The sequence below is a fragment of the Aulonocara sp. 'chitande type north' Nkhata Bay genome, linkage group LG17 (assembly GCF_057382095.1).
Source record: "Aulonocara sp. 'chitande type north' Nkhata Bay isolate Kocher_YH1m ecotype deep benthic linkage group LG17, A_spYH_male_GT1.1, whole genome shotgun sequence".
Taxonomy (NCBI): Eukaryota; Metazoa; Chordata; class Actinopteri; order Cichliformes; family Cichlidae; genus Aulonocara; species Aulonocara sp. 'chitande type north' Nkhata Bay.
Genome location: NC_141360.1, coordinates 17,551,003 through 17,571,976, shown reverse-complemented (window position 1 = coordinate 17,571,976; position 20,974 = coordinate 17,551,003). Strand labels below are relative to the sequence as shown.

At 40.3% G+C, this 20,974-nt stretch overlaps 1 long non-coding RNA gene across 3 annotated transcripts; it reads right to left on the bottom strand.

The window, feature by feature from the left end:
* Window positions 1–2,360: 2,360 nt before the first annotated feature.
* Window positions 2,361–10,960, bottom strand: LOC147309882 (uncharacterized). Of its 3 annotated transcripts, none has more exons than XR_015125681.1 (3): window positions 6,325–10,960; window positions 5,100–5,155; window positions 2,361–4,194 (listed from the first exon to the last, which is right to left on the bottom strand). It is a non-coding gene; the product is annotated as an uncharacterized LOC147309882 (long non-coding RNA). The 3 variants fall into 3 exon arrangements; XR_015125682.1 differs by having other exon boundaries at window positions 5,100–8,189; window positions 10,346–10,960; XR_015125680.1 differs by having other exon boundaries at window positions 5,100–10,960.
* Between the last annotated feature and the right edge of the window lie 10,014 nt (window positions 10,961–20,974).

Below are 20,974 nucleotides of genomic sequence, written 5' to 3'. Positions count from 1 at the left end.
TACAGCACAGAATATAGATGCTAACAGCCAAGAAACAGCTAACACAGAAGAACGCTGTCAAAATGCTGACCAACACAGTGCTGCAAAAGCAGAAAACAATCCAATTCCAGATCCCCAGCAGCAGAAATCCTGTGTTGAACATGAAGCCAGCATCCCACCGTTAACAAACATAAGTCAAACGGAGTCATATAAAAAGATACAGAATCACAGATCTTCTGTAGACTGTGAGCCACCTGAAAACACCTTAGACTTTGAAAGATGGTTAGAGACATTAATTCAGGCTGTGCTTTCAAAGCTTGGTAAACTTTTAAAGTGCCCTCATTCTCACCAAAAACGTTTGTTGGATCTACTCTTGGACAAATTCAAGGGGATGGATTTGCATTTAGACCGAAAAGTGCAGAATTATTTTGACTGCATTGCTAATGCCATTTTCACTGATATTTGTGACCAATTATATAATTGGTCACTAATATCATTGGAAATGGGGAGGAGTGGGGAGGAGGATTCAATGAATTTAATGGGAGAACCAATATTTAATATCATAACTACTTCAGTATTCCAAGAACACCTGTTGGCAGTAACAATTATCGATAGACTGGAATCATATGAAAAGAAAGAAAGATGCAGACTTTCAGTGGAAATCTTTGTGGAAGGACTGATTTCCCAGGTTGCAAAAACATCAGACACAGTCTTCAGCATTGAAAATGCTGAAGCTATCTCCAACCGGCTTACCATGAAAATCTGGACTGAAATCAGGGCAGAATACAACAAAATCCCCCCAGAGAAGTTCAAGAAACTCAGCGAGAGGGTTTTCAAATCCCTCTGTAAAAGATGGAAGCATGTAGCGGTTATTGTGACATCCTGGCAATTAAACGTCCAAGATCTTGATGAAGATATTGTTAAAACTTTCAAAAGAAAGATATTCCCAGAACCAAGTTGGATATCTAAGTGCTTTTCATCGGTGCGTGCATTTTTTGGGAGGTTTAAGGGAGGAAACAAAGTTTCCCCTTTATAGTGACATCGTGATATCAACAGCAAGATATTTTCTAAAACTCACTGGACACTTTAAATTAGCTAGTTTTACATTTAGATCAGATCAAGTCATTTTTGAAATCCCCAGGAATGGTCGCGGCAGATGGCCACCCCACCCTGAGCCTGGTTCTGTCGAAGGTTTCTTCCTCTTAAAAGGGAGTTTTTCCTTCCCACTGTCGCCTCGTGCTTGCTCAGAGGGGTTTGTTCTTTTGGGGTTTTCTTTTTAATACTGTAAGTTGTTACCTTACAGTGTGAAGCACCTTGAAAACACCATTGTTTCCTTTGGTGCTATACAGATTGAAGTGACTTGCACTGACAACATAACTAAGCTGGGACTTTAATTTAACATCAATAAAATTATAAAAATATTACATCTTGATTTCTGCTTGTTTTCATTGTCTGTGACTTAATGAATACAAATGTGTAATTTAACAGATTTTTTCTTTATGTTAGTCTGACCGGTGATTCCACGTTGGCCTTAGGTGTTGGCGCGGATACGCTGCAGCCCCTGAGCCATTAATGGCCCAGCACACTACAGTAAAAACAAAACAACAGCCATCTCTCCAACTAGGAAAGGAAAATAATAAACTGCCTCCTTGGAGGCAACCTGACTCAAAACAGTTGCAGTCCAACTCAGACCGACTGCAATCACTCTCAGGCAGATTGATGAAGATCTGCAAATAACTGTTGTCTAATTTATAAACGCAGACAGATTGCCAACACGTCTGTTTACAATAGAGGACTGTACTTACATGGTTGCAAACTGGTTGTTGTCTTGCTTATATGAAAACATTGCTTTGGAGCAATGAAACTCAAACACATTCATTTTTAAAATGCCTCAAAATGAAATTTTGAAATATTTGGCTTTATGCTTTGAAAGTGCCGTTGTGAGTGGGAGTGTGAAATCCTTACTTGATGTGTTCCCTTTGCCTTTACTGTTTTCAGTTTTATTTGTCATATGCAAGTTAGCACAGGGTCAACATTGCAATGAAATGTGTTTGACGAGCAGCAGTCACTCAGCAGCATGGTACAGTAGAAATATAATAAAATATAATAAAATAAAAAATAGAAAAATAGTAAAGAGCAAAATATTAGAGAGACGTGGTAAAAGAGAAAAGATGACTAAATATATATGTATCTATAAATATAAATATATGTACACTAGTGATTAAATAAGAAAATCTTGAAAAGAAATATGACGGGAGGCCAAATGGGATGTTGCACAGGAATGAGCAGCAGAAAATTACAGTATTACTCAGACTTTTAATAGTCATATTGTCAGTTTTGGCCGACGGTCATGGGTCACTTCCACTAAAATAGCACGAGACTGGAGTAAAATGTACTTTATTAATGAGAACACATGGTGATACAGCAAAGAATCCAACCCTTCTGAAAAGCAAATGGCTTCCTGTTATACTCTACCTGATTCAGGTGAGCATCTGGAATAGACCAAGTCTGGGGGTCAGCAAACCAAAGGAAAACAAAACCCTCCCCATAAGAAAACCACTACAATATAACCAAGATATAACACATCATAGACATATGAAGATTTGGAACAAGTCCTATAAATAATTCCATAACATATAAACTTCAGTCTCTTCTATATACATTAAAACAGCGGTCCCCAACCTTTTTTGCGCCACGGACCGGTTTATGCCCGACAATATTTTCACGGACCGGCCTTTAAGGTGTCACAGATAAATACAACAAAATAAAACTAGTACCGGTACCGGAAAAAAAGAAGATTTATTCATAACACATGTGAAAGACCCAGGAAAACAGAGTTAACGATAAAAACGATAACAAAATAACGATAAAAAACGATAAAAACTCTGAAAACCATACATTTCACACCCGAGCCTCATCTCTCGACCAAACGACGGTCCGTGGCCCAGCGGTTGGGGACCGCTGCATTAAAACACCTTAACCACACAGTTAGGTTTCAGCCCTCGCTGACTCAGAACAAAGTAAGACAATCAGAGTTCGATTGGTTTTTACTTGTGCAGGGGAAGCCTGGTCAGATTCTCAGAGTTGCAAGCTCTACACCCAAACTCAGACAACTCCAACTCCAGCCTTTTATTGAATGAAAACAGTTACACAACTGCCCATTGTAAACCCCATATGTTGTGTGGTAAAAGCTAAGGCACTGTGTGTGTGTGTGTGTATGTGTGTCTGTATACGTGACTTCCTGGTTACAAACGTTTTAACCGCATCTCTAGTCATAAAAGGGCATCTCCCCTCAACCTCGTATATGGCTTAACCTCTTTAACAGTCCACCATTTACATGGTGAGCCCATACTGTAAAGGGCAGGAAGTGAACATTCCTTACCAAATAAGGAAACCAGAATCTTACATAGATTGTGCCTGCAGTTGAAAACTATAGCTAGTAACATCCCCAACATCCTACATGTGGGGGAGGAACAGAAAAATATCTGAACATACAGTTCAAGACAAGGTCCAAGCACAATAATGACAACTTTTAACAAAATCACTCCAACACACACTCCCCTAGCCTGGCACATTGGTTTGCTCCAGGAGCTCATAAGCAGGTGATTGAGCTGCTTTTACTCTTTATAAAGTGAGTACTGTTAACACTTCTCTTTTTACATATACAACTAATTTAGGTTACAGACAAATGATTAAATGTGAACAGCTCTAACACGGGTTCTTTTCCTGACACAGGTAGGATGGCCAGTCCCCCTGTCTCTTCACCTTTCACGAGTCACTTAAATAACAACCCAAAAAACCTAATAAAGATCACAATCAACCAGTGTGTGTTTTTCTTCATTATGGTTTTTAAATACAAATCAGTCAGTCAATTAATAAAAATACAAGTAAGGGTAATGGAACCCCTGGTCTCCATTACACACATAAATACCATAAAGACACTAAGTCGTAGAGCTCTGAACTCCTTGCTTTTATGATATTTACACTTCTTCTTGGCCTTCTCCTTCACTCTGAGTCACTCCAGGATAAACGCATCAGCTCAGACATTCAATAATTAAAATATGTGTAGGTGACCGTTTGGCAGAAGACGATGTCGAGGCGGTACTGCAGTGACACGTCCGTGGCTATTGTCGGGGAGGTGTCCTGCATCAGCAGGAAGTCCATAGACTTCTTGGCTTTGTTGCTCATCATGGCTCTGTAGTCCGTGGGCGTGGCCTGCAAAAAGTGTAAATAAACCATCAGAGACCAAACACAATTATGCCTTCCAACCACTAGTTTAGACAACATCTTGCAAAGAGTGTGTATTTCAGAGTGCAGTTGTTTTTAAATTTGACAGAAACAGAAAAAAAGATGGAACAGAAGGACAACAGGGAAAGCAGAAGCACCGACACACTGAAATCTTTTAGGGTCAAGCTCCAGAACTAGCCACAAATCCTGCTGGAAAGAACCTAAAAATACTTAAAAATACTTGCAGAGATCTAATGGAGCCGTTAACTCAAAAGCCTGGTGTCAGGCATGTTCTTTAATAAATAAGAAACGAGCTGATATGTTACAGACCCCAGTCTTTACGTAAAGAAAACGCTGACATTTAGAGCGGTCTCGCAGCAGATTTTAAAACAGTGACACTGATTTGTGGGGTTTTTGTGCACAGATTTGAACCTTTTTGTTTTATCCATGTCCTTGAACACAGCTTGTGACTTGGGCGCTTTCATATGTACCGATTCATTTAGGTTTGTGCACTGAGGCCAGATTTAGGTATTAAAAACGAGTCAGTCATAACACTTCTTACATTAGTTAAAAAGCTGAGCTTACACTAAACCAACATTTAAATTTCCCCTTGTGGGACTAATAAAGGTATATCATATCATATCATTACTACAGTATTGCTGCAACATTGTAAAGACAAAGATGACACACGGACCAGACATAAAACACTGAACACTTTTTAAAGAAGAGTCATTTAAGAATTCAACTGCTTGAACTATGTTATTTTAAAATTGACAGTAGAGCAGAAGTCACTGCATCATTTCATCATCAACACGAACCTGAAAAAAGCTGTCTGATATATAGATAAAATAATAACAAACAAACAAACATACAGATATCACTAAACAAAACACCTTATCTTGGTTTTCTAGGTGTTGCTGATGGTGACATAGGAAACTTCAGGATCCACCTAAACAATGAAGAGAAAAACATGCTGACTCCTCAGTAATATCCATCCACTTATCCTTTTCAGTGTCGCGGGGGGTGCTGGAGCCTATCCCAGCTGTCATAAGGCGAGAGGCGGGGTACACCCTGGACAGGTCGCCAGTCTGTCGCAGGGCCAACACACAGAGACAGACAACCATTCACGCTCACATTCACTCCTGCATTCACACCTATGGGCAATTTAGATTTTTCAATTCACCTATACCTTTAGACGTGCTTGTATGAATGGGTGAATGAGGCATGTTGTTTACAGTGCTTTGACTACTCTGGGAGAGTAGAAAATTGCTATATAAGAATCAGTCCATTTACCAATAAAAAAAACACTGCAAAACACACAAAACAAAATAGAAATAAGAAAAATGGTAACAGACATAGGAAAAAAAACGTAAATAGGAAAAACGAAAACAGAAATAGGAAAAAACAGATTTCCAAAAGCAAAGGGGAGTGTTTCTGGGGAGACAATAACCCGACGGACCAGTTGCAGGAACCCAAAACATGCTAGGTGTGTTTTATCATGACTCATATAATACTGATGATGAATTTTTAGGCTAATAGTTAGGCTAACACATATACCACTCATCTTTTCTTTCCTCACAAAACCGATAAATCCTCCACTTCTTTTAAGTGTCTCCCAGCGCAATTCTTAGCATATTTTGGTTCCTGCAACTGGTCCGTCAGGTTATTGTCTCCCCAGAAACACTTTGTGCTTTTGCAAATCTTTTTTTTTCCTATTTCCGCTGTCGTTTTTCCTCTTTTCGTTGTGTTTTGTGTGCTTTTGCAGCATTTTTCTTATTGCTGGTGTTGTCTTAAGTTGCAGTGGCCTCTCAGGGCCACCGTACAACACATGTTCTCCCCGTGTTTGCGTGGGTTCTCTCCGGGTACTCCGGCTTCCTCCCACCGTCCAAAGACATGCAGCTTGTGGGGATAGGTTAATTGGATAATCTAGATTGCCACTAGGTGTGAGTGTGAATGGTTGTCTGTGTCTCAATGTGTTAGCCCTGCGACAGACTGGCGACCTGTCCAGGGTGTACCCTGCCTCTCGCCCTATGACAGCTGGGATAGGCTCCAGCACCCCCCGCGACCCTGAAAAGGATAAGCGGAAGTGAATGGATGGATGGATGTTTCAAAACTCACAGGATTTTCACTCTTCTGCATTTTGTTTCCTGGAAAGACAAAAACAGTCAACTCTAACATTCATAGAACAACTTACAAATGTTGTATCTGTAAATGTTCTCACCTTTCATTCTTTTCCTTATGATGAGACACACAGCTCTTATCAGCAGTGCGACCAAACCAATAGCTCCATCGATGTACCACGAAACTAAAACTTTGATGGGGTTTTTTTTTATCTTCACTAAACACTTTTTTGCTTTGTGTTTATTATTGTGCTACTGCAAGTATTTCATATATTAGTCAGTTGATTGTTACTGTAGGGCAGCTCTAGGACAATCCCTGATGTGATGTAGCTTGCTTTTATCCAGCAGATACGACATCTCATGAGGAGGTTCGAACCCTGTACCCTGACCTTCCCACTGACGCACAAAGTCTGCACATCCAGAAGCAGGCCCTTCTACGTGAACAACAGCACAACAGTTTCTATTTCTTTTAATATTAGAAGTCAGTTATTCATTAATGAATACAAATGGTGACTGAAGTTATTTAGACAGGACATTAAACAATAAACTTCCAATAAATTATGAACAATGTGTGACTGAATGTGTTCAGTGAAAGACTTTGAAAATATCGCAGCATAAAACCAGTGTAAAAGTATTCAGACTACTTTTGGGGGTATTTATTTGATGATGCAACCAGAAAATGTGCAGGTTGTGAGTTTAACATTTTCAACACTGGAGAAGAAGTACATGTACACAGACTAGCTAATGACAAACATTTTTTTTAAATTAACCTTTATTTAAACAGGTTGTTCATTTTTCTGAGCTTATCTGGTGTCTAGTTTTGGTGGCAGTAGCATAAGCAGAGAAGACCCAGACCTTACTCTCCCGAGCCAGCTCCTCCATTATTTGGGGGACACTGAGGCATTCTCTGCTGAGTGCTGTGATCTCCCCAACATGTCCTGGGTGTGTCCTGTCTGTCCTGGTGGGACATGCCTGGAACATCTCACCCAGGAGGCGCTCAAGAGGCACCCTTGTCAGATGCCTGAACCTCCTCAACTGGCTCGTTTAGATGTAGAGGAGTAGCAGTTAACTCATGCAAACCACATTTCTCCACGCCAGTCCTAATCAGCTTACTCAGTATCACTAGATCCAATGCTGCTCCTCCAGCAGAGCACACAAAAGTAGGAGAGACCGGAGATGCCATGGCTTAGTTAGGAGACTGTTTGCTTCAAGGCCACTAGAAGGTGCTGCCATAAAACTACAATAAATGAATTGACCTTTTGACCTGCTCACACTCTTTTATGCAAAACCCTGCTGATGTTACGCACACACACACACATAAAGAGATTCTAGGTCTGACCAACCGTCTCCGCCGTGGGCAAAAAGATGACAGTCAATAAAATTCTAAAATTTTATTTATAAACACAATGAATAATAGTTAAAAGTCCAGTGTCCCATTTAGGTACAAAGTAAAAACACACAGTCCAAGGCCAGAGCCAGCTATGCCACAAAGCCAGTTGCACTCCACACGTTGTTCACTTCAACAGGGGTAGCAATTGTCCTCTGAGACCCACCACCCTGTAAGTAGAAAGCCAGTGATCACTCCATCCTCTGCAACTCAGCTACTTTCAGGCTACAGCATATAATAGGCCCTAGCCTGCACAGAGCGACAAAATAAGACAATTCACTATATAATTCACAGCCCATCCATCCCAAACATATCAGATCATTAGCGGTTTTGTCACATTACATACCTGCACTGAGAGACAAAATAAGACTAATGACGCTAAATTTAATTACGGGTCATGGACAGCCTTCATAAATGCTCATATTACTCACCCACACTGAATTCCAGCACAGGTTCATCTGGGTCCTGACTATTTCCTGCAAAATAACACAAACGTCATCAGAACATTAAGTCAGAGAAACAACATTTGGAGCTTTTGTACATGATAAATTATACTGCAGTAGTAAAACAAAGTCAAGCAGCAGTACATTTATTAAAATCACCTTCAGCTGTAATATTTAAACTGATTTAGTGTCAATTTAGATTATGTTTAGATTAAAATGAAACTAGTACCCTTGTAATGTCTTTTTAAATTAGAGGTAAATATTTGTATATTTTTTTACATAATATAATTATATTTACTGGATTTTCTCTCTATTGTAGTTTAGTATTATAGTTATTACTTGTTTTTTATTGACTTGTCTTGTTTTTACAATGATTTGCTTTGACTGCAGCCTTTAAAGAAAAGACTATCTGTTCAGTAACTATCCATCAGACTGGGTCCATGTTACCAGCCAAATGGGTAATAATTAAAGTAAGTTTTGAATTACGTATATTTGGGTGTTTAGGTGACACTTTTGCAAAAAAAATTATATAATTAGGTTTAAAAAAACTAAACATGTATGTATTTAAAAACAATAAGTGTGTTAGAATTACTACAGCAACAGGTTGTAGCTCACTGTACTGTTTTTGAGCACAACTTTGGCGCTTTTGCCTCATTTTTAAATCAGTGATCCCAGTAGCACAGTCTAAGCAGAGACCTCAGTGCTTGGCAAACAATCAATAGAATCAATATAATTATTAAAAAGAAACAAAATAAATGCCAACCATATAAAAAACATAAACTTAAAGAAAAAACTAAACTTGATTTTATGTCTTTAGGCTATTGTTAACAGCAAGCATGAGGTTAGTGCATATGTATTATTATTGGAAAGATTACTGCAAAGAAAAAAAAAGTTGAACCAGGAGGGGGCGATATTGCTCTTCTTACAATGAGTTACATGCAGGCTATTACTTACCGTGTCACTCACATTTATTTCACAAATTAGCTGAACCCACTTAATTCGATTTAATTGTATTTATGCAGAGCTGAATCACAACAACATTCTCCTCGAGGTGGTATAGATTGTAAGGTAGAAAGTCTACAATTAAAAAGAAAAAACCTCAATACAGTGGGAAGGAACAACTCACTTTTAACAGGAAGCACCCTCTGGCAGAACCACGGTCAGGGAGCAAACTATCAAACTACGAGGTCTTTAAAATAAGATGATTATTCAAGACCTCATGTGTGATGGGAAGGATTCTGAATTTGATGCTGGACCCACAAATCATAAAAGAGAAACACTAACTCACACACACCAGAAAGTGCCAAGAATTATAATTATATGTAATTTAGTTTTGCGTTCCTTTATAATGCTTTCAACTATACAAATAAGACACTTGGGGGCGCCTGAGCCTTGTAGACACAACAAATATTGAACAAACCTCATGCGCCCTGTTGTTGACAAAACGATAAAAATGAATGTGTACTTCTGTCTTATTTAGGTCATTTCTGTAGTTACGGAAAATCATTTGAATTCATTTTTCCTTAAATTATTTTAACCCTTATTTGATGCTATTGAAATTGGTCTGTTGCCTCAGGGCAACAACGGCAATAAGGGTTCCACAGTGTCACAGTTTTCTGCATATAGTCGATTAATAAATGTTGAGAAAACAACTAATCGATTCAATTTTTTTATTTGAACAAGTATCAAATTGATTTTCACAGAAGCGTTCAATGGAACAAATACATAAATGGTAAACTGACTGCTTTTTATATAGGGTTTTTGTATTTTGCTCGTGCATTAAAAAGCGCTTTATACAACATGCCTCATTCACCTATTCACCCAAACATTATTACAAGCACCTTTTCTACAATTAAGCTAAACATGCATAAAATGTTAGCAGTGGAGATTTGGCACCTGAAAGGACCCCCTTTGATCCACTCCTAGTTTGAGTCTATTTACATTTAAATACTGATACTTCAATTTTGCCTTGGTTTGAGCTCCATAAAGCAGGCAAACCAGAATTAATCACAGAAGGCAAAAACACTGAAACTACGTTTTAAGCTGCGAGCCAAACAAACCAAAGGTAACCGTGTTTTGAAAAGAGCTATGAAGAGAAACAGACAGACTACTGTAATTTCTCAATAAAATGTCGCTTATTATCGCTCACTCTCAAGAACAAAAACGTGAGTAATTTTCCAGTAGCTCACCATATTTGGGATCTTCTAACATCCACACTTCATGTTTAAACGGTGGTGCGGAGGCGGTGTACCGTCGCAGGACGGATGTAGCATTCAGCGCGGTGTGCCTTTTTTTCAGTTGCTAAGCAACAGATTTGTCCCGCCCCTTTCGTTATGACGAGCCGGGCCAGTCCTTTGACTGGTGACGTTACAATGAAACCGACCTTATATATAGACCTGGCTGTTCAGTTGAAACGCATTCACACAGCGGGACAGCAGCGCTTTAAACGTTCAAACACGGAGTTTAACACAAAACAACATTTTAGACATAAAAAACAAAAAAGTGAAATGGCAAGCTCAAACTGTAACACAATGACAAATGATGAAACAGTTCAGACCAATCGGGATAATTCTACAGTACATGCTTTGGTATCCCTCTTGGATAACTTGTTAAGTAGTTTTTCGAAAAAGCAGTTGGACGCGCTTACCTCAGGCTATCCGGATTGCTTCACCGCTAAGCGGCTTGCAGGTTTTTTAAAGGACGTAATGGACCTGTGTGCACAGTCACTAGCAGTATCACCACTGAGGTCTTCCCAGAACTCCCCTGTACATGAAAACTGTTCTGTCCACACCACCACTGGCAAAACGTTTTTGTCACCTGTGAAATTTTTGGACGATTCTGCTGAGCAGGAGTTTGATACAGCACAGAATATAGATGCTAACAGCCAAGAAACAGCTAACACAGAAGAACGCTGTCAAAATGCTGACCAACACAGTGCTGCAAAAGCAGAAAACAATCCAATTCCAGATCCCCAGCAGCAGAAATCCTGTGTTGAACATGAAGCCAGCATCCCACCGTTAACAAACATAAGTCAAACGGAGTCATATAAAAAGATACAGAATCACAGATCTTCTGTAGACTGTGAGCCACCTGAAAACACCTTAGACTTTGAAAGATGGTTAGAGACATTAATTCAGGCTGTGCTTTCAAAGCTTGGTAAACTTTTAAAGTGCCCTCATTCTCACCAAAAACGTTTGTTGGATCTACTCTTGGACAAATTCAAGGGGATGGATTTGCATTTAGACCGAAAAGTGCAGAATTATTTTGACTGCATTGCTAATGCCATTTTCACTGATATTTGTGACCAATTATATAATTGGTCACTAATATCATTGGAAATGGGGAGGAGTGGGGAGGAGGATTCAATGAATTTAATGGGAGAACCAATATTTAATATCATAACTACTTCAGTATTCCAAGAACACCTGTTGGCAGTAACAATTATCGATAGACTGGAATCATATGAAAAGAAAGAAAGATGCAGACTTTCAGTGGAAATCTTTGTGGAAGGACTGATTTCCCAGGTTGCAAAAACATCAGACACAGTCTTCAGCATTGAAAATGCTGAAGCTATCTCCAACCGGCTTACCATGAAAATCTGGACTGAAATCAGGGCAGAATACAACAAAATCCCCCCAGAGAAGTTCAAGAAACTCAGCGAGAGGGTTTTCAAATCCCTCTGTAAAAGATGGAAGCATGTAGCGGTTATTGTGACATCCTGGCAATTAAACGTCCAAGATCTTGATGAAGATATTGTTAAAACTTTCAAAAGAAAGATATTCCCAGAACCAAGTTGGATATCTAAGTGCTTTTCATCGGTGCGTGCATTTTTTGGGAGGTTTAAGGGAGGAAACAAAGTTTCCCCTTTATAGTGACATCGTGATATCAACAGCAAGATATTTTCTAAAACTCACTGGACACTTTAAATTAGCTAGTTTTACATTTAGATCAGATCAAGTCATTTTTGAAATCCCCAGGAATGGTCGCGGCAGATGGCCACCCCACCCTGAGCCTGGTTCTGTCGAAGGTTTCTTCCTCTTAAAAGGGAGTTTTTCCTTCCCACTGTCGCCTCGTGCTTGCTCAGAGGGGTTTGTTCTTTTGGGGTTTTCTTTTTAATACTGTAAGTTGTTACCTTACAGTGTGAAGCACCTTGAAAACACCATTGTTTCCTTTGGTGCTATACAGATTGAAGTGACTTGCACTGACAACATAACTAAGCTGGGACTTTAATTTAACATCAATAAAATTATAAAAATATTACATCTTGATTTCTGCTTGTTTTCATTGTCTGTGACTTAATGAATACAAATGTGTAATTTAACAGATTTTTTCTTTATGTTAGTCTGACCGGTGATTCCACGTTGGCCTTAGGTGTTGGCGCGGATACGCTGCAGCCCCTGAGCCATTAATGGCCCAGCACACTACAGTAAAAACAAAACAACAGCCATCTCTCCAACTAGGAAAGGAAAATAATAAACTGCCTCCTTGGAGGCAACCTGACTCAAAACAGTTGCAGTCCAACTCAGACCGACTGCAATCACTCTCAGGCAGATTGATGAAGATCTGCAAATAACTGTTGTCTAATTTATAAACGCAGACAGATTGCCAACACGTCTGTTTACAATAGAGGACTGTACTTACATGGTTGCAAACTGGTTGTTGTCTTGCTTATATGAAAACATTGCTTTGGAGCAATGAAACTCAAACACATTCATTTTTAAAATGCCTCAAAATGAAATTTTGAAATATTTGGCTTTATGCTTTGAAAGTGCCGTTGTGAGTGGGAGTGTGAAATCCTTACTTGATGTGTTCCCTTTGCCTTTACTGTTTTCAGTTTTATTTGTCATATGCAAGTTAGCACAGGGTCAACATTGCAATGAAATGTGTTTGACGAGCAGCAGTCACTCAGCAGCATGGTACAGTAGAAATATAATAAAATATAATAAAATAAAAAATAGAAAAATAGTAAAGAGCAAAATATTAGAGAGACGTGGTAAAAGAGAAAAGATGACTAAATATATATGTATCTATAAATATAAATATATGTACACTAGTGATTAAATAAGAAAATCTTGAAAAGAAATATGACGGGAGGCCAAATGGGATGTTGCACAGGAATGAGCAGCAGAAAATTACAGTATTACTCAGACTTTTAATAGTCATATTGTCAGTTTTGGCCGACGGTCATGGGTCACTTCCACTAAAATAGCACGAGACTGGAGTAAAATGTACTTTATTAATGAGAACACATGGTGATACAGCAAAGAATCCAACCCTTCTGAAAAGCAAATGGCTTCCTGTTATACTCTACCTGATTCAGGTGAGCATCTGGAATAGACCAAGTCTGGGGGTCAGCAAACCAAAGGAAAACAAAACCCTCCCCATAAGAAAACCACTACAATATAACCAAGATATAACACATCATAGACATATGAAGATTTGGAACAAGTCCTATAAATAATTCCATAACATATAAACTTCAGTCTCTTCTATATACATTAAAACAGCGGTCCCCAACCTTTTTTGCGCCACGGACCGGTTTATGCCCGACAATATTTTCACGGACCGGCCTTTAAGGTGTCACAGATAAATACAACAAAATAAAACTAGTACCGGTACCGGAAAAAAAGAAGATTTATTCATAACACATGTGAAAGACCCAGGAAAACAGAGTTAACGATAAAAACGATAACAAAATAACGATAAAAAACGATAAAAACTCTGAAAACCATACATTTCACACCCGAGCCTCATCTCTCGACCAAACGACGGTCCGTGGCCCAGCGGTTGGGGACCGCTGCATTAAAACACCTTAACCACACAGTTAGGTTTCAGCCCTCGCTGACTCAGAACAAAGTAAGACAATCAGAGTTCGATTGGTTTTTACTTGTGCAGGGGAAGCCTGGTCAGATTCTCAGAGTTGCAAGCTCTACACCCAAACTCAGACAACTCCAACTCCAGCCTTTTATTGAATGAAAACAGTTACACAACTGCCCATTGTAAACCCCATATGTTGTGTGGTAAAAGCTAAGGCACTGTGTGTGTGTGTGTGTGTATGTGTGTCTGTATACGTGACTTCCTGGTTACAAACGTTTTAACCGCATCTCTAGTCATAAAAGGGCATCTCCCCTCAACCTCGTATATGGCTTAACCTCTTTAACAGTCCACCATTTACATGGTGAGCCCATACTGTAAAGGGCAGGAAGTGAACATTCCTTACCAAATAAGGAAACCAGAATCTTACATAGATTGTGCCTGCAGTTGAAAACTATAGCTAGTAACATCCCCAACATCCTACATGTGGGGGAGGAACAGAAAAATATCTGAACATACAGTTCAAGACAAGGTCCAAGCACAATAATGACAACTTTTAACAAAATCACTCCAACACACACTCCCCTAGCCTGGCACATTGGTTTGCTCCAGGAGCTCATAAGCAGGTGATTGAGCTGCTTTTACTCTTTATAAAGTGAGTACTGTTAACACTTCTCTTTTTACATATACAACTAATTTAGGTTACAGACAAATGATTAAATGTGAACAGCTCTAACACGGGTTCTTTTCCTGACACAGGTAGGATGGCCAGTCCCCCTGTCTCTTCACCTTTCACGAGTCACTTAAATAACAACCCAAAAAACCTAATAAAGATCACAATCAACCAGTGTGTGTTTTTCTTCATTATGGTTTTTAAATACAAATCAGTCAGTCAATTAATAAAAATACAAGTAAGGGTAATGGAACCCCTGGTCTCCATTACACACATAAATACCATAAAGACACTAAGTCGTAGAGCTCTGAACTCCTTGCTTTTATGATATTTACACTTCTTCTTGGCCTTCTCCTTCACTCTGAGTCACTCCAGGATAAACGCATCAGCTCAGACATTCAATAATTAAAATATGTGTAGGTGACCGTTTGGCAGAAGACGATGTCGAGGCGGTACTGCAGTGACACGTCCGTGGCTATTGTCGGGGAGGTGTCCTGCATCAGCAGGAAGTCCATAGACTTCTTGGCTTTGTTGCTCATCATGGCTCTGTAGTCCGTGGGCGTGGCCTGCAAAAAGTGTAAATAAACCATCAGAGACCAAACACAATTATGCCTTCCAACCACTAGTTTAGACAACATCTTGCAAAGAGTGTGTATTTCAGAGTGCAGTTGTTTTTAAATTTGACAGAAACAGAAAAAAAGATGGAACAGAAGGACAACAGGGAAAGCAGAAGCACCGACACACTGAAATCTTTTAGGGTCAAGCTCCAGAACTAGCCACAAATCCTGCTGGAAAGAACCTAAAAATATTTAAAAATACTTGCAGAGATCTAATGGAGCCGTTAACTCAAAAGCCTGGTGTCAGGCATGTTCTTTAATAAATAAGAAACGAGCTGATATGTTACAGACCCCAGTCTTTACGTAAAGAAAACGCTGACATTTAGAGCGGTCTCGCAGCAGATTTTAAAACAGTGACACTGATTTGTGGGGTTTTTGTGCACAGATTTGAACCTTTTTGTTTTATCCATGTCCTTGAACACAGCTTGTGACTTGGGCGCTTTCATATGTACCGATTCATTTAGGTTTGTGCACTGAGGCCAGATTTAGGTATTAAAAACGAGTCAGTCATAACACTTCTTACATTAGTTAAAAAGCTGAGCTTACACTAAACCAACATTTAAATTTCCCCTTGTGGGACTAATAAAGGTATATCATATCATATCATTACTACAGTATTGCTGCAACATTGTAAAGACAAAGATGACACACGGACCAGACATAAAACACTGAACACTTTTTAAAGAAGAGTCATTTAAGAGTATTTTCTCATAGAATAAAGTCGGCTGATATGGTGAAGGAAAAATCTGCTCACTGTTAGGTATTTTAGTACCATGGGAGCATTTACTGGATATTGTTTTATAGTGACATTATGCAGGAAAACTCTGTCATTCAATAAGGCCCCTTTGTTTTAGTTATTTTTCTCTTTGACCCAAGAATTGATGTGTGAGAATCACAGGCTGGTACAAGGTTGAAATACCACAGAGATCACTCCCTCAGCTACATTAGTTTCTTAATCTTTTAGGAGACGCCTGTTGAGGCCAAATGGTTTGTTTCAGATTTCACTAATGTAAGAACTCTTTGTTTTGTGCCTTGAAAATATGTCGCTGAGATAATCACAATTGTAGCTGAACTGATACACTATACAAAGGATGCTTCTTCAGCCAAGGGCAGGAAGACGCTCCCTTATCTTGGTCTGTACTGGTTTAAACTGATAATCTGCTGTCTCATGAATTTTACCCTCTATATAAACTGTTGTACTTGTGAATAAAGTTGAGTCAATTTGGGAAGACAACCTGAAGCAGTCTCTGTTTTCTTGTTCTCCCAAGCTGCTCCCGAGCTCGTACTAACACGCTGAATGGCATGCTTGAATATTGCTTGAGAATATATTTGACTGTGTTACAGACTAAGGGACATTCTCTGCTGATAGGTGAAGGTACATTCTCTGCTGATAGACGTCCACGCCTCGAAGGAAGTCGATCCACGGATTAGGCCCTGGAAACCGTTTCCTTCAATTTTGGTGTCAGAAGTGGGATCCTGACGAAGGTAGGCACTCGTCTTTTATTTTATAAGACTGTGTTATGCCTTTCTCAGTGATCCACATAGAAACGGGATACGCTGACGAGGCCTTCTTCAGTGGCCCACATAGTAACAAGTGGGATACGCTGAGGAGCCTTCTTTAGTGGCCCACATAGAAACACAGGAAGTTGCCTGTTGTTTTGTAAATTAAAGCAGAAAGGACACAGGAAGTTGCCTGCTGTCATAAACTAAGAAGTTGCTCACCAGCAGAAAGGACACAGGAAGTTGCCTGGGGTCATAAAACGAGAAGTTGCTCGTTAAAAAGTGAGAAGTTGCTCACTAAAAAGATAAAATTGCTAGCAAAAAAATCAAGTAACCTCAGGTGTGCCACAGCAAAATAAAAACTAACTTAAATCCTTCAAGCGTCTAAACCCCTCTGGAAATCACTGACCATGGGTCAGAATAATTCAAAGACCTTAAACGGGTCCGATAAAAAATCAAAATTAACTGTAAAACCAGATACCACCACTTGGGTGGGCCTGATTATAGATATATATTATGTCAACGAATCCCAGGTGTGACTGAATCTCAGCTTATTGAAGAAGTAGAGGAACTAGACCCTAAAAATGACCAAGCAGCCAACACCACCTCGTTTTTGTGGATAAACGATGACAAAATCACAGCCTTTTTTCAAAATCTAAAGAAATTTCTGCTCACAATGTCTAGAGATAAAATTGATTTAAATGCAGTAACCATGTGCAAGCAAAAGCCAGATGAATCCATTCTAGTTTTTATGAAACGTTTCACGCACTGCTGGACTAATGAGGCATGCATGCCTGAAGGAGGAAATGATCAGATTTTCATAACAACATTCTTAAACAATATTCATCCAGAATGTTCACAACTATTGAAGCTGACTGCCACTGATAATCTCTATGACATGAAGATAAAGAACTTTATCACACTTGTCAAAACAAAAGCTGGTGCAGATCTTTTCCCCAACAGCACGAAGGCTAAAAGTGTTAAGATGATGTTGAATTTTGATGTTGAAGGCTCAGAGGAAAGTGAAAAAATGATGTATGCAGGGGCCCCGTCCCCTCAACAAGCGCAGCAGGGAGATTTCAGAAGGAGAGATAGGAGTGGAGACGTATGTTTTTATTGTGGAAAAATAGGACACTGGAGGAGGGAATGCAAATCAGCAGCACGTAGGTCTCAACCACAAAACACAGGACCAGCTCCTGCCACTAGGCGTCAGCAGAGCTCTTCCAGACAAGGTAACTGGCAACGCAGACAGGAATCACACCAAAATAATGGCCCCTTTGCACTTAGGCAGCAACCTTATAATCCACATTTTAATCCCCACCCATATGATAACGAAAGACTGGACCGACAATAGGGAGGCCCAGGTGAAGATGAGGGACAGTGTGAAGCACTACACACGATGCTGCATTTGCAATTGTCCCGTAACACAGAAAGCTTGCCCACGTTAGATATAGAAATAGGTGAAAAGATTTATTCCTTTTTAGTTGACAGTGGAGCCACTAAAAGTTCACTGTCTGGAAAATTCTATAGCGGGCCTGTTTCCTCTGTGTGCATCAACACCATGGGAATAAACGGAACTCTAGTGCAATGCCCCAAAACTCATTCTCTAAAAACACGCTGGGGCCCAGAACCAGATGAAATTACATATCATCCATTCATAATTATTCCAAACTCGCCTGTGAATCTATTAGGCAGAGATTTAATGGCAAAAATGAACTTGTGTATTTCATTTAACACAAAGGGTGAAATGTTTGCTGACACTGATAACAGCTATGTTTTCTCTGCCCTATGCACCGACACCATGGAGAAGGAACAGCCTCTGTGTCAGCTGGACGCCTCAGCGGAGAATGAACTCAATATCCATCTGACTGGTACCCCACGTCACACACTGTGCCAAACACGTGTACAGACACCACTACCAGGTAACCCCATGCCTGGAAGCCACATATTTGTTTCTCTCACACTGTTCAACAACATGATAACTGCACACACCAGTGAAGGCCAAACAGTGGTTTTGTCACATAACTCAGACATAGGCTATGACATTACTGCACCATGTCGACACATAGATCTAACCTACCCCATACACTGTACTATCTCTGCTGTCGCATTGCCAGCTGAATATCAAAACATGACATTATGGTCAAGAGGTGAGAATGATGTAGGATTTATTGACTGTACACCTTATCATGCTCAGCTGAAAAACAACAAGCCGGTATATGTCAAGCAATATCCCATTTCCGCTGAAAAAGCCGCAGCCTTAGACATCATCATAGGAGATTTATTGACAGCTGGAGTAATAAAGCCCACAGTATCTCCATATAACACTCCTGTCAATCCTGTGCCAAAGCCTAACAAACCTGGCGTATGGCGTTTCACACAAGACTTAAGGCAAATTAATGCAGTCATCATGCCTCTGCCACCTCTGGTTCCAGATGTTCCCAGCATACTGACAGCTATTCCAGCAACAGCCACACATTTTACTGTGGTGGATTTGTGCTCTGCCTTTTTCTCAGTGCCTGTGCATGAGGACACACAGCCGATATTTGCTTTTACATATAGAGATAAGCAGTACACATGGACTCGCTTACCCCAAGGCATGGTAGACAGCCCTGCGGCTTTCTCAATGGTGGTACGTGCTACCCTGGACGGCTTCATTCCTCCAGAGGGCTGTACCTTGATCCAGTACGTGGATGATCTCCTCCTCTGTGCTGAAAGTGAAAAACTATGTCAAACTGCCACACACATGCTACTCCAGCACCTCCAAAAGACTGGCCACAAAGCATCAGCAAAGAAAATGCAGTACTGTCAGACTTCTGTTCAATATTTGGGATTTACACTGTCTCACGGACAACGTTCCATGACTACAGACAGGGTCAAAGCTGTGACCTCTGTCCCTAAGCCCACTACACAGAAGGAAATGCTGTCTTTCCTAGGCATGGTGAACTATTGCAGACAGTGGATACCAGACTGTTCTTTTCATGACCACATTCTGCGTGAATGCTGCAAAAAAGACAAGCCTCCTCGAATACTGTGGTCAACAGAAATGACTGCCTCTTTCAATGCATTACAGGGAGCGCTGACCTCTGCCCCTTGTTTGGGTCTGCCTGACTACCACTTACCGTTCCACCTGTACGTCACAGACAACGGCACAACCTGTGCAGGTGTATTGGCCCAAGAGCATGGCTGTGGCTACCGTCCAGTAGCCTTCTACTCAAAGGTGCTGCCAGCAGTAGTTCAGGGGATGCCGGCCTGCCTGAGAGCAGTAGCGGCTTGCTCTATCATGATAAGGGACTGCGAGAAGCTCACACTCTCACATGACACTATTCTACACACCAATCACCAGGTCACGACCATTCTAGCAAACATAACTACACAACATATGACCGCACAACGTCGCTCAGGTTATGAAGCTACACTGACTTCAACAGCAAATCTCACTATAAAAGCAAGCAGCACACCCAATTCGCCAGCACACTTACTCATTCGTATGCTGTGTTCCTCTGACCGACAGGATGGTTCAGACAACTTATTTCTTTGTGGCTATTCGGTGGTGACATTGCCTGACATCATACTAGAGGCTCACTCATTACCATTTCACTCAGCACAAAAAGCAGAGCGCATGGCTTTAATACGCGCCTGTGAGTTACATGTGGATAAGCGGGTAACAATTTACACTGATAGCCGTTATGCATTCGGTGTGGTGCACGACTTTGGCACATTGTGGAGACAAAGAGGATTTAGATCTGCTGATGGAAAATCGATTGCTAATTCTGATCTTGTTCAAAGACTTTTGCAGGCTATACAGCTGCCATCGGCAATTGCAGTTGTTAAAACGAAGGGGCACAGCACGGCTGACACAGACGAAGCAGTGGGAAATGCTCTTGCAGACGTAACCGCGAAAGCAGCTGCTGCCTCACAGCAACCACCCAGAAAGGAAGTATTATCTTTGCCTTTACAGCTGCCACTTGTCACACTCCCAGACTATTTAGAAACAAATGTTGACCTAAAATTCATACAAGAGCAGGCCTCTGCCTTAGATTACACTTACTGGGAGAATAATGACTGTACCTTAGATAACAGAGACGGCTTATACAAAAACCTTGAGGGTTTGATTGCCCTCCCATCTTCACTACTGCCAATCCTTGTCCGCCATTTTCACGGTGTGAGTCATGTCGGACAAAGAGGGGTAATAGGAGCAATAAAATCAAGAT